Here is a 14,502-nt window from a genome sequence, read left to right on the forward strand (position 1 = left end):
TGGAGGGAGATGCAGGGGAGACGGAGGGAGATGCAGGGGAGACGGAGGAGATGGAGGGAGATGCGGAGAGACGGAGGGAGATGCAGGGGAGATGCAGGGGAGACGGAGGGAGATGCAGGGGAGATGCAGGGGAGACGGAGGGAGATGGAGGGAGATGCAGGGGAGATGGAGGGAGATGCAGGGAGATGCAGGGGAGAAGGAGGGAGATGCACGGAGAAGGAGGGAGATGCAGGGAGAAGAGGGAGATGCACGGGAGAGAAGGAGGGAGATGCCGGGGGACGGAGGGAGATGCAGGGGAGACGGAGGGAGATGCAGGGAGCAGGGGAGAAGGAGGGAGATGCACGGGAGACGGAGGGAGATGCACGGGAGACGGAGGGAGATGCACGGGAGACGGAGGGAGATGCAGGGAGACGGAGGGAGATGCAGGGGAGACGGAGGGAGATGCAGGGGAGATGGAGGGAGATGCAGGGGAGACGGAGGGAGATGCAGGAGAGATGGAGGGAGATGCAGGGGAGACGGAGGGAGATGCAGGAGAGATGGAGGGAGATGCAGGGAGACGGAGGGAGATGCAGGGGAGACGGAGGAGAGATGGAGGGAGATCAGGAGAGACGGAGGGGAGATGCAGGGAGATGCAGGGGAGACGGAGGGAGATGCAGGGGAGATGCAGGGGAGACGGAGGTTAGATGGAGGGAGATGCAGGGGAGATGGAGGGAGATGCAGGGGAGATGCAGGGGAGACGGAGGGAGATGCAGGGGAGAAGGAGGGAGATGCACGGGAGACGGAGGGAGATGCACGGGAGACGGAGGGAGATGCACGGGAGACGGAGGGAGATGCAGGGGAGACGGAGGGAGATGCAGGGAGGACGGAGGGAGATGCAGGGGAGATGGAGGGAGATGCAGGGGAGACGGAGGGAGATGCAGGAGAGATGGAGGGAGATGCAGGGGAGACGGAGGGAGATGCAGGAGAGATGGAGGGAGATGCAGGGGAGACGGAGGGAGATGCAGGGGAGACGGAGGAGAGATGGAGGGAGATGCAGGAGAGACGGAGGGAGATGCAGGGGAGATGCAGGGGAGACGGAGGGAGATGCAGGGGAGATGCAGGGGAGACGGAGGTTAGATGGAGGGAGATGCAGGGGAGATGGAGGGAGATGCAGGGGAGATGCAGGGGAGACGGAGGGAGATGCAGGGGAGATGGAGGGAGATGCAGGGGAGACGGAGGGAGATGCAGGAGAGATGGAGGGAGATGCAGGGGAGACGGAGGGAGATGCAGGAGAGATGGAGGGAGATGCAGGGGAGACGGAGGGAGATGCAGGGGAGACGGAGGAGAGATGGAGGGAGATGCAGGAGAGACGGAGGGAGATGCAGGGGAGATGCAGGGGAGACGGAGGGAGATGCAGGGGAGATGCAGGGGAGACGGAGGGAGATGGAGGGAGATGCAGGGGAGATGGAGGGAGATGCAGGGGAGATGCAGGGGAGAAGGAGGGAGATGCACGGGAGAAGGAGGGAGATGCAGGGGAGAAGGAGGGAGATGCACGGGAGAAGGAGGGAGATGCACGGGAGACGGAGGGAGATGCAGGGGAGACGGAGGGAGATGCAGGGGAGAAGGAGGGAGATGCACGGGAGACGGAGGGAGATGCACGGAGACGGAGGAGATGCACGGGAGACGGAGGGAGATGCAGGGGAGACGGAGGGAGATGCAGGGGAGACGGAGGGAGATGCAGGGGAGATGGAGGGAGATGCAGGGGAGACGGAGGGAGATGCAGGAGAGATGGAGGGAGATGCAGGGGAGACGGAGGGAGATGCAGGAGAGATGGAGGGAGATGCAGGGGAGACGGAGGGAGATGCAGGGGAGACGGAGGAGAGATGGAGGGAGATGCAGGAGAGACGGAGGGAGATGCAGGGGAGATGCAGGGGAGACGGAGGGAGATGCAGGGGAGATGCAGGGGAGACGGAGGTTAGATGGAGGGAGATGCAGGGGAGATGGAGGGAGATGCAGGGGAGATGCAGGGGAGACGGAGGGAGATGCAGGGGAGATGGAGGGAGATGGAGGGAGATGCAGGTGGGACGGAGGGAGATGCAGGAGAGACGGAGGGAGATGCAGGGGAGACGGAGGGAGATGCAGGGGAGACGGAGGGAGATGCAGGGAGACGGAGGGAGATGCAGGAGAGATGGAGGGAGATGCAGGGGAGACGGAGGGAGATGCAGGAGAGATGGAGGGAGATGCAGGGGAGACGGAGGGAGATGCAGGGGAGACGGAGGGAGATGCAGGGGAGACGGAGGGAGATGCAGGGGAGACGGAGGGAGATGCAGGGGAGACGGAGGAGAGATGGAGGGAAATGGAGGGAGATGCAGGGGAGACGGAGGAGAGATGCAGGGGAGATGCAGGGGAGACGGAGGGAGATGCAGGGGAGACGGAGGGAGATGCAGGGGAGACGGAGGAGAGATGGAGGGAAATGGAGGGAGATGCAGGGGAGACGGAGGGAGATGCAGGGGAGACGGAGGGAGATGCAGGGGAGACGGAGGAGAGATGCAGGGGAGACGGAGGGAGATGCAGGAGAGACGGAGGGAGATGCAGGAGAGACGGAGGGAGATGCAGGGTAGACGGAGGTAGATGCAGGGGAGACGGAGGGAGATGCAGGGGAGACGGAGGGAGATGCAGGGGAGATGCAGGGTGCATGGATTAGTGTCTGCTTTAAGACTTTATTAGTCATGTTGGGGGGCTGCGGCGGTGGGAGTAGGACAATAGAGTCCTCAATACTAATGACAAAAAACATTGAGATGACACCAAAGTCTCCTCTGTTGTCAAGACCCATTCTGATCTCTTCTGATCCCCCTCTTTCTCACTCTCCACCCCTCTCTTTCTGTCTTTCTATCTCTCTCTCTCGCTCCCTCTCTTGCCATTCCTTGAGTAGTTAAAGGTTAATTAAAAGCAAAACAGTGTTTGCTGAAGACGAGGTGTCAATATGTGAAGTAGACAACGTGCTTATCGGGCGGAACAGCGCAGAGAGATGGAAGGAGAAAGCAAAGGAGGAGGGGAGGGAGGGAGGGGGGGAATGAAAGAGCCTCAAACTCCCCTCATCCCTTCTGTTGTTGTAAGCTTCAGGAAGGGAGCCGCTATTTAGATGCCAGCACAAATTTTCTCTCTGGGCATGAACCTAAATAAAATATTTCACTAGACCCAAAAAGGATATATTTTATTGAATAGGCCTATACATGTACACCTATATGTTTTAGGAAAATGTTGGTTTCATTGGCATTTTAGGCCAAAGTGTATATATATATACCTCTTTTTTCCCTTCTTTTTTTACCAGGACTTCTACAATGAAACCCTTGAAAAGATAGACGATTTCTACTTTTAATTAAACTCATTCACAGTCATTCACAGTCATTCACAGTCACCTCCTTGGGCCAGCATTAAAGGTGACCTTTACTAAAGAAATAAAACCAAAGACATGATATCCACCATCTGCAATGTTAAGCACTTCCCTGGGTAGAAACCTCTCTCTCTCTCTCTCTTCCTCTCTCCATTCCACTATCCTCCCCGCCTTGTTCTTTCATCTCCTGGAGCGCCTATGTGGCGTCAGTAGGAGGCCAACATAAAGGTCAAGAAAAAGCCATCTCTTATCGTTCCATATTCATTTCCCTCTCCTGGTTTAATTAGTCTTAATTAGAACAGCTAGAGGACCAAAGAAAAGCCACACACAAAAAACACGAGAGCCACAAGGACAAAGATGACCACTTCAGCACTGTCTATCTCTCGACAAGAACCACTGAAGGCCGAAATATTGTCACCCCAGTGACAGTCGCAGACAGAAATAGCAGTGATCAACCCCTCTCGTCTTCAATCTGTCTTACTTATTTTCTACTTCTGTTGTGCGCAGAGGAAGCTTGGGAAGATAGAAGTACGCCGAGGAAGCTTGGGAAGATAGAAGTACGCAGAGGAAGCTTGGGAAGATAGAAGTGCGCCGAGGAAGCTTGGGAAGATAGAAGTACGCAGAGGAAGCTTGGGAAGATAGAAATCGATGCCCCTGTTTTCTGCAACTAGGCGCATCAATATTGTTATCCCACCTTGTTGACTCCTCCTTGTCTTGTTTCCCTTTCTCAGCCTGACCTGTTTTGCTCGCTCTCTCTCTTTCTCTCTCTGTCCTATTGTTCTGTCGTTTTTATAAATGAGTTTATCTCTGGGTGCCGTCTCTTCCCTCTCCGAGTCTCTGTGAGTACATCATTCACGTGGCCCCCTCTCAAGCCCTGGAAAAGCCAGGGGAGTCAAAACGCATTGGAGCGTCGACTCTTTTTCTCTTGTTCTTTTCCATTGATAGCGACTCAGGACGGACAGAGTGGTCACAGGCAAGGAGGGCCTTGAGTCAGTAAATCATGTGGTGTGTGAGGAGAGGAGAGTAGGATAGATCCCAGGCCCAGACTGCTCCTCTTGTCTTTCCTGTTACAGCGCCTTAGGCAGGTGGCAGTAAGGCATGGCCCTCTAACCCCCGGGCCTCCCTGTGGTCCTGCCTGATGGAAACCTGTTTCACTTCCTTTTGTTTATCTGCTACAGGAAGGAAACACTATTACAGCAACACAGTGGGTTTCAGTCAGATATTGGGCTCATATGATTCTATCTGTGGTGACCTATATAGGAGCTTGGTGATTTCTTCTGTTTTAAAGTATTTGTCTCTTACCTTATTGTGTGTGTGTGTGTGTGTGTGTGTGTGTGTGTGTGTGTGTGTGTGTGTGTGTGTGTGTGTGTGTGTGTCTGCGTGTGCGTGTGCGTGTGCGTGCGTGCGTGCGTGCAGAGGTATATATTACATACCTTACACAAAGCAAAGTGTGTGTTTCACCATGATAAAGGCTGTGGCTGCACCTACAATAAGATCATCTAAAGAGGTGGACCACATTCTCTCTCTCTCTCTCTCTCTCTCTCTGTATCTCTCTCTCTCTCTCGCTCTCTCTCGCTCTCTCTCTCTCTCAATTCAATTCAATTTGCTTTATTGGCATGACGTAACAGTGTACATATTGCCAAAGCTTATTTACAATATAAAAATGAGAATCAAAATTGTCAAAGGGACAACAGTAACAACAATAACCAAGTGTCAAAATAACCATACATTCAACAATAACAATAAACATACAGTAGAGGACATGTGCAGGTTGATTGGTCTGTCAGACACTGTCCCTCATCTTATGGCAGGCAGCAATGTAGTGCGCTGCCAACCCACAACTCTCTGCGTCCTCCCCCAACAGGACGGGTAGCCTACTCTCATCAGAGAGGTCTTTGAAACCTTGAATAAGAGTTTCAAATTTGGGGAAATGACACTCTCTAATTGTTTTATATTTTTGACATTTTGTCAGGAAATGCAGCTCCGTCTCAGGTTCTGCTGTTGTGCAGTGGTTGCACAGCCTTTCCTCTACAGGGAGCCAGGTTTTCCTGTGTCTACCCTTCTCAATGGCAAGGCTGTGCTCACTGAGCCTGTACTTTGTCAAGGTTTTTCTAAGGTTTTGATCAGTAACCATGGTCAAATATTTAGCCATGGTGTACTGTCGATTTAGGGCCAGATAGCACTGCATTTTGCTTTGTGTTTGTGCTTGTGTTTCCCAATAAGCAATATAGTTTTGTTTTGACTGTGTTGTAATTTGGTTTATCCTGATTGATTGGATGTTCTGGTCCTGAGGCTTCAGTGTGTTAGTAGAACAGGTTTGTGAACTCAGCCCCAGGACCAGCTGGATGAGGGGACTCTTTTCTTTGCTCAGCTCTTGGCATTGCAGGGCTTGGTAATGATATGAGAGGGGGTCACTGTATTTTAGATGTTTCCAATTATTAGGGTTAGGGTTAGTTTTTTCTGTTTCTGTTTTTTCCAGTTTTTATTATTAGTGGATTTTAGCCTAATTCTGCCCTGCATGCATTGTTTTTAGTTTTCCTCTGGACATGTAGGAGAATCTTACAGAACTCTGCATGCAGGGTTTCAATGGGGTGTTTGTCCCATTTGATGAAATCTTGTTTTGCAAGTGGACCCCACACCTCGCTGCCATAAAGTGCAATTGGTTCAATGACATATTCAATTAGTTTTAGCCAAATTTTAATAGGTATTTCAATTTGAATTTGCTTTTTAATGGCGTAGAATGCCCTGCGTGCATTCTCTCTCAGTTCATTCACTGCCTCATTAAGGTGTCCAGTTGAGCTTATTTTTAAACCTAAGTAATTGTAGTGTGTACAGTACTCTTTATATTTTGTACCAATTGAGAACTTTGGTCTAATTCCCTGAGATCTGGATCTTCTCTGGAAAATCATTATTTTAGTCTATTTGGGGTTTACTGCCAGTGCCCAGGTCTGGCAGTACTGCTCTAGCAGGTCCAGGCTCTGCTGTAGGCCATGTGCTGTGGGTGACAGCAGGCATAGGTCATCTGCGAAGAGTAGACATTTAACTTCTGAGTTGTGGAGACTAACACCAGGGGCTGAGGATTTTTCTAGAATAGTGGCCAATTCGTTAATGTAAATATTGAAGAGTGCAGGGCTCAGATTGCAACCCTGGCGAAGGCCCCGCCCCTGGTTAAAGAATTCTGTTATTTTCTTACCAATTTTAATGCTGCACTTATTGCCAGTATACATTGATTTAATTATGTCATATGTTTTACCCCCTACACCACTTTCAATAACTTTGTAGAACAGTCCTGTATGCCAAATAGAATCAAATGCTTTTTGGAAGTCGATAAAGCAAGCGTATATTTTGGTATTATTTTGGTTGACATGTTTATCTATCAGGGTGTGTAGAGTGTAAATATGATCAGTTGTGCGATGTTTTGGTATAAATCCAATTTGGCTTTTACTCAAGACATTGTGCTTATTAAGGAAGTTTAGAACTCTTACATTGATAATACTACAGAAAACCTTCCCCAGGTTACTGTTCACACAAATGCCTCTGTAATTGTTAGGGTCAAATTTGTCTCCGTTCTTAAAGATTGGGGTTATGAGTCCTTGATTCCAGATGTCAGGGAAATAACCTACACTCAGGATCAAATTAAACAGTTTTAATATAGCCAATTTAAATTTTGCACTAGTGAGTTTGAGCATCTCTCTCTGTCGCTCTCTCTCTCTGTGTCGCTCTTACCTTCCCTTTCAACCTCTCTAGCAGGGAGGACGGTTGATACTCTCTCTGGCTCTCTCTCTCTGTCGTTCTCTCTGTCGCGCTCTCTCTCTCTCTCTGTCGCTTTCTCTCTCTCTCTCTCTCTGTCGCTCTCTCTCTCTCTCTGTCGCTCTCTCTCTCTCTCTGTCGCTCTCTCTCTCTCTCTGCCGCTCTCTCTCTCTGTTGCTCTCTCTCTGTCGCTCTCTCTCTCTGTGCTCTCTCTCTCTGTCTCTCTCTCTCTGTCGCTCTCTCTCTCTCTGTCGCTCTCTCTCTCTGTCGCTCTCTCTCTCTTTCGCACTCTCTTTCTGTCACGCTCTCTCTCTGTCGCGCTCTCTCTCTGTCGCTCTTTCTTTCTCTCTCTCTCGCTCTTTCTTTCTCTCTCTCTCTTTGCCCCCCTCCCTCTCCCTCCCCCCTGTCTCGTTCGTACTGGCCCCTCTGATTCCAATCCTCTGCTTGACCTCCTCTGATGCTCATTTCTCCCCTGCTCCCTCTCTCATCCTGCCCTCCCTTTTCCCAGCTCTGTCATTTTGTCTCGTCACCCTTCCCCTTTTCCCCTACTGTTTGTAAATCCCATACATTTACTGTGGCTTCTGAACGGCAAAAAGCAAAGCATTGTTTTCTTTAGGTGACGGTCACAAAGGGCAGCCCTGTGAGTCTCCTTTCTGTTTCTTTCTTCTCTCTCGTTGTCTCTCTCTCCACTGACCAACTCGTTGCTTGCTTCCCTCTGGCTTGTGATATCTCCCCTCTGTCTTTCATTGTTCCATACTCGAGAGGAGACCTTCACAGATGTTAATATGCTAACATCTACCAATGCTAACACGCTGCTACTGTTGAATCTTAGCCCCATCCACATCCGCCCTCCCCCTAACCCCCTCTGCAATTCAAATGATTAAGCACAGGATTACTGAGAAGTCGCAATGGCACAGCATGGTACCTTCTAAGAACGCCAAAATAGAAACAATTAAAGGAGGAATGCTGGAACATGCATCACAATGAGTATCAACCGTCCTCCCTGCTAGAGAGGTTGAAAGGGAAGGTAAACAGTTGTGAAGGAAAGGTATGTCCATATTATCCATTCATCCAATTGCAGAGGTGTGCTGATGTCACAATTCGATGTCAATCAATGTCTCTCAAGCATCAAATTTCAAGTTCTATCAAATGTTACATTTCAAGGTGTTTAAGGTACATTTGTTTATGTTAGTGTTGTGTTTAGGCATTAATGGTTAGGCATTAACTCCAAATGGTTAAGCCTAAGGTTAAGGTTTGGCATAGGCTTAAACCACATTTTTCAAAAACAACTTTCTATCGAACTTGCAACCTTTGGAATCAGAGGCAGAGTTCATTCCTAACCGTATGCATGCTAACGCTCATCCGTCTTCCCCGTCCACAACGCCCTAGCAAAACCCAAACCTATTTGAAGGTAACAATGCTCAGTGTTGTTACCACTGCGCCTCCCGGGTGGCGCAGTGGTCTAGGGCACTGCATCGCAGTGCTAGCTGCGCCACCAGAGTCTCTGGGTTCGCGCCCAGGCTGGGCTGGGTTCGCGCCCAGGCTCTGTCGCAGCCGGCCGCAACCGGGAGGTCCGTGGGGCGACGCACAATTGGCATAGCGTCGTCCGGGTTAGGGAGGGTTTGGCCGGTAGGGATATCCTTGTCTCAGTATGTAAAATGTAATAAAATGTATGCACTCTACTGTAAGTCGCTCTGGATAAGAGCGTCTGCTAAATGACAAAAATGTAAATGTAAAATGTTGTCCCTAGTGGATGGTTTCCACGTCATCTCCTGACGTCCTCAGACATGGAAGGATCCCGGGTGACCTGGCTGGTGCTTATGCAAAGCGGGGCCTTAATCACAAAGAAAGATGGCTAGCAGATTACTTAGCATGTGGCTAAAGCTCCATTCATTGTCCTCATTGTGTCATGGGCACTGTCAGGGGTATTCTAACCGCAAGCTAGCGCATGGTAACCGTCTACACTTAACAAACTTGTTAAATCACTGTGTAGCATCTAAATGCTGTTATTGAAGCCCTTGGCTACCTATATGCCTGGCTTATTCCCACAGTTTGTGTGTGAACAGGGGGTGTGGTCTGGATATACTGTACAGTACATGATGACTCAGCTGAGCCTCAGCTGTCATGACAAGGAGGAAGTCAAGCTGATCGATTTATTTATCTCGGTTTCCCTCTTGACTGTGTCTCTGTCTTGCTCTGTCTCACTCATTTATTCCCTCCCTGTATGTTTCTTTCTCTGTCTCTCTCAACACCCCCCCCCCCCCCCGCACACACACACAAACTCTCTCTCTCTCTCTCTCCCTCTCTCTCTCTCTCTCTCTCTCTCCATCCATCCATCCATCTCTTTAGAGAGGGATACAGCCTGGTTGACTGGCCTACATCTCCCCAGTGTCCTCAGGGAGAGGGCAGCATATGTGCTCTCCCGCAGTATCTTTTTCCCCAACTTCTCATCAGTTTTCCAATTTAGATGGATTATGTTCCCGGGCCGTCATTAATGGAACCCAAATAAGCCTTTAAGAGCAGCTATAGCACAGGGTGCTGTCTCAGATATGGCATCAGGGCTGGTTACACACATACACACACACACACACACACACACACACACACACACTAATCCAGGACCCTCAGAGTGGGGATGGATGTGTGTCACTCAGTCTCAAATCCCCCAACGCGTGCACACACGTACACACACACACACACACACACACACACACACACACAGACACACACACACACACACACACACACACACACACACACACACACACACACACACACACGTACACACACACACGTACACACACTCACACTGTACAAGCCAAGAGAGCCTTGTGAAAGTAATGTCATCTGTGGCGTGTATTTATTTGTCTCTGAGTGTGGATAAAGAGTTCTCTCTCTGTGGTAATCCAACCATCTTCCTTCAGCTGGGATAGGCTAGAGCTGGGCTTCCTCCTAATGTCACTGCAACTCACCCACAGCCTGCTTCATGGAGGACAATAATAAATATGGTCACTACAACTCACCCACAGCCTGCTTCATGGAGGACAATAATAAATATGAGAGAGTACAGGGGGAGAGAGAGATGGTGGGGGAGAGAGAGTACAGGGGGAGAGAGAAGGTGGGGGAGAGAGAGATGGTGTGGGGGAGAGAGAGTACAGGGGGAGAGAGATGGTGGGGGAGAGAGAAGGTGGGGAAGAGAGAGTACAGGGGGAGATAGAAGGTGGGGGAGAGATAGTACAGGGGGAGAGAGAATGTGGGGGAGAGAGAGTACAGGGGGAAAGAGAAGGTGGGGGAGAGAGAGAGTACAGGGGGAGAGAGAAGGTGGGGGAGAGAGAGTACAGGGGGAGAGAGAAGGTGGGGGAGAGAGAGAGTACAGGGGGAGAGAGAAGGTGGGGAGAGAGAGAGTACAGGGGGAGAGAGAAGGTGGGGAGAGAGAGTACAGGGGGAGAGAGAGTACAGGGGGAGATAACAATGAACATGTAATATAACACAACAGCCTGTAAGGAAGGGTGGGTGCAGGATAGATGAAGGGGAGAGAGGTGGGATTGAGAGACAGTGTGAGGAGGTTAAGAGTGATTTGGTACTCATGCTCCTTCAAGTCCTTGTGTCAGTGCTGAACATGATTTATTCTGACATATTCCCCCAGATTTTTTAGCTTTCATTCTCACATTCTGCTGTTGCTTGGTCCCTAATGTGTGGCTCACAGTTTATTGAAGGAAGAGAAAAAAGCACAGCAAGAGAGAAAGAGAGAGGGGGATGTCGATAGATGGGGTGAGACAGCGAGATGCAGAGAGAGCGAGACAGACAAACAGAAAAGGAGGGAGGGAGGGAGGGAGGGAGGGAGGGAGGGAGGGAGGGAGGGAGGGAGGGAGATACAGACAGTCAGGGAGGAGAGATACAGACAGACAGACAGACAGGTAGGAGAGATATAGGCAGTTAGTCAGACAGACAGACAGACAGACAGACAGACAGACAGACAGACAGACAGACAGACAGACAGACAGACAGACAGACAGACAGACAGACAGACAGACAGACAGACAAACAGACAGGGAGATTAAGCAAAGAGAGAGGGGGGTCTATAGTCCTCCTCATGGTCCCTCTCACTTTCCTTCCCATGGTCCCTCTCTCTCTCTCTCAAAGCAGAAAGCAGAAAGTGATGGAAAGCACTAGAAAAGCCTTAACTGGGTGGCTTAACCATCTCAGTCCAAATTTCCCTCCTCTCTGCACCAAAACCTTAAAGAGATCTCTGCATGAAAAAATAAAGAAGTTGGGTTAACTAGGAATAAAAATGGATAGAAAAGTCTTCCTGCTCCGTGTGCAGTGATGCTCTGAGGTGTGTAAGAGGGAAGTGTTCTCTTATCCTCCAAGCTCCCTCCCTCCTTCCCTACCTCTCTCCCTCCCTCGTATTTTCTCTCCTCCTTTCCTCTACTCTTCTTCCACTGCCATTAGAGAGGGCTGGGCAGTGGTGGTGTGGACTGGCACTGCTGTCTCTGTGTGTGTGTGTGTGTGTGTGTGTGTGTGTGTGTGTGTGTGTGTGTGTGTGTGTGTGTGTGTGTGTGTGTGTGTGTGTGTGTGTGTGTGTGTGTGTGTGTGTGCACATCTTCAGATTACCCGTCGTTAATCCCTACCGCCCGGCCTTCCTCTCAGCCTCTGAGCCCGGCGCTGTCCGTCCTAATCCTCACCCAGAGACACACAGACACAGACACACACACACACCACCACCCCTTGTCAAACTCACAGAGTCACACACACTGCCCATCTCTCACACACAGAGACAATCCTGCACTCTGCCCTTCTAATTCATTTCTCTTTCTCTTTCTCTTTCTCTTTCTCTCTCTCTCTCTCTCTCGCTCACAAACACACACACACACACACACACACACACACACACACACACACACACACACACACACACACACACACACACACACACACACACACACACACACACACACACACACACACACAAACCAGGTGACAAGAGAATTGCACAAACATTGCCCGGGTTGGTTCCAGCCCTAGAGCTTCTTCAAGTCACCTGTTCGACTGGTGTTGCTTATTTAGAATGATCTCAACATGCTCTGAGTCTGTAGTGCTAGGCTGAACACAACTGAGAGCACACCCTACAAATCAAATCAAATCAAATGTATTCATATAGCCCTTCTTACATCAGCTGATATATCAAAGTGCTGTACAGAAATCCAGCCTAAAACCGCAAACAGCAAGCAATGCAGGTGTAGAAGCACGGTGGCTAGGAAAAACTCCCTAGAAAGGCCAAAACCTAGGAAGAAACCTAGAGAGGGGCACCCAAGGAGGGGCGCCAACCCTGTCCCATTAAACATAGCTCTTTTGACCCTTTCCTCTTCTGCCCATACCTTATAGAAAATATTTGCCTGCATCCTACTGATCTAAATGGGAAAAAAATTATCTAGTTAAATAATCTATTTAAATAATCTATTTAAATAATCTATTTAAATAATCTAGGCCAAATGCTAACTACACTGCTCTTTTCTGAGAGGAACACAAAGAAAAAAGACATCTACATCCTCTCTTTGCAGATACTAACCAATGCTAACACATTGTGCTGTAAGGTACTGGCAGGCTATAGCTAACCAATACTATCACATTGTGCTGTAAGGTACTGGCAGGCTATAGCTAACCAATACTATCACATTGTGCTGTAAGGTATTGGCAGGCTATAGCTAACAAATGCTACCACATTGTGCTGTAAGGTACTGGCAGGCAGGGGCGTCATGCCCATAGGTGGCACTTGCCTCCTCAGATTTGTTCTGTAAAAAAAAAGATATATGTTTTTTTCTTCTCTGTGATACTATTACTCACGGGGCACACACCGGTTGAGTCCGCAATGTTTCCACATCATTTCCACATGTAGCTAACCAATGCTAACACATTCTGCTGCAAGGCACTGGCAGGCTGTAGCTAACCAATGCTAACACATTCTGCTGCAAAGCACTGGCAGGCTGTAGCTAACCAATGCTAACACATTCTGCTGCAAAGCACTGGCAGGCTGTAGCTAACCAATGCTAACACATTCTGCTGCAAAGCACTGGCAGGCTGTAGCCTCTCCACTGCATATCCTTATGTATCTCCCAGCGCGGTACCTGAAACCTTTTAGCCTCTGTCTGACAGATTTAGTGCTCTAATCAATATGGTGCTCAGAACCCTCGCTCCTCTTTCTCCCTCTTCTACCTCTGCCACCTCTTGCACACTATTCTCTGGCTGTCTTTCTCTCCCCTTTCTACCTCTCTCAATACCCCCCACCCCCACTCTCTTTCTCTTTGCCATGTGACTTCGAAGATTACTTCACCCTCTTGTTACCTTCTCTTGGCACATTCTAGCAAATGCCACAGTGGAAGGTGGAGGGGTGGCGGTTCCTGAAGAAAGAATTTCAGGAATGAGAGCCACCTCTTCCTCACCCCCAGGGGATTGGTTCAGGAAGAGCGATGATGCATAGCTATCCCAGGGAAAACATTCAGACAAAAAGCGTTGCAGATATTTGACGAGGGAAGAGTTCAGCCACAAGAAGGAGACCGCATCTGTCACTATGTTGTCAGACATCAGAAAGACAGAGTGGTAAACTGTCCATCTGCGCAACTGCAGAATGACAGCGATTGGGAGGACGGCGCGAGAAAGGCCTGTGTTGTACTGTATGAATAAGTATAAATAAGTAGTTGTTTGCACTCTTCACATTTTTCAGTGTTTTTCTCCTGTTGGCCTACACCTTGTCTCAACCCACTAGTCAGCTCGAGTAACTTCTCTCAGCGACCTTTCTCTTGCCAGCCCTGTCATATAGCCATAAAGTGTAAAGATAGAAGTCGGCTACTCAGTCCCTCCCTGTGTGACAATGGAGCGCTGTCCGGGAGATTATTGAGGAGCAACGCGTCCATCGTTGGGCCGCCGCTGAGGGCCCCCTAATGGTGGGTCACAAATATTGGTGCTGTGATGGCACACTGTGGTATTTCACCCAGTAGATATATGGTCATACATTTGGCACGAGGTTAGGAAGTACAGCTCAGTTTCCACCTCATTTTGTGGGCAGTGTGCACATAGTCTGTGTTCTCTTGAGAGCCAGGTCTGCCTTTCTCAATAACAAGGCTATGCTCACTGAGTCTGTACATAGTCAAAGCTTTCCTTAAGTTTGGGTCAGTCACAGTGGTCAGGTATTCTGCCACTGTGTACTCTCTGTTTAGGGCCAAATAGCATTCTAGATTGCTCTGTTTTTTTGTTAATTCTTTCCAATGTGTCAAGTAATTATATTTTTGTTTTCTCATGATTTGGTTGGGTCTAATTGTGTTGCTCTCCTGGGGCTCTGTGGGGTCTGTTTGTGTTTGTGAACAGAGCCCCAGGACCAGCTT

This window comes from Salvelinus namaycush, chromosome 5 (assembly GCF_016432855.1).
Source record: "Salvelinus namaycush isolate Seneca chromosome 5, SaNama_1.0, whole genome shotgun sequence".
Classification (NCBI taxonomy): domain Eukaryota; kingdom Metazoa; phylum Chordata; class Actinopteri; order Salmoniformes; family Salmonidae; genus Salvelinus; species Salvelinus namaycush.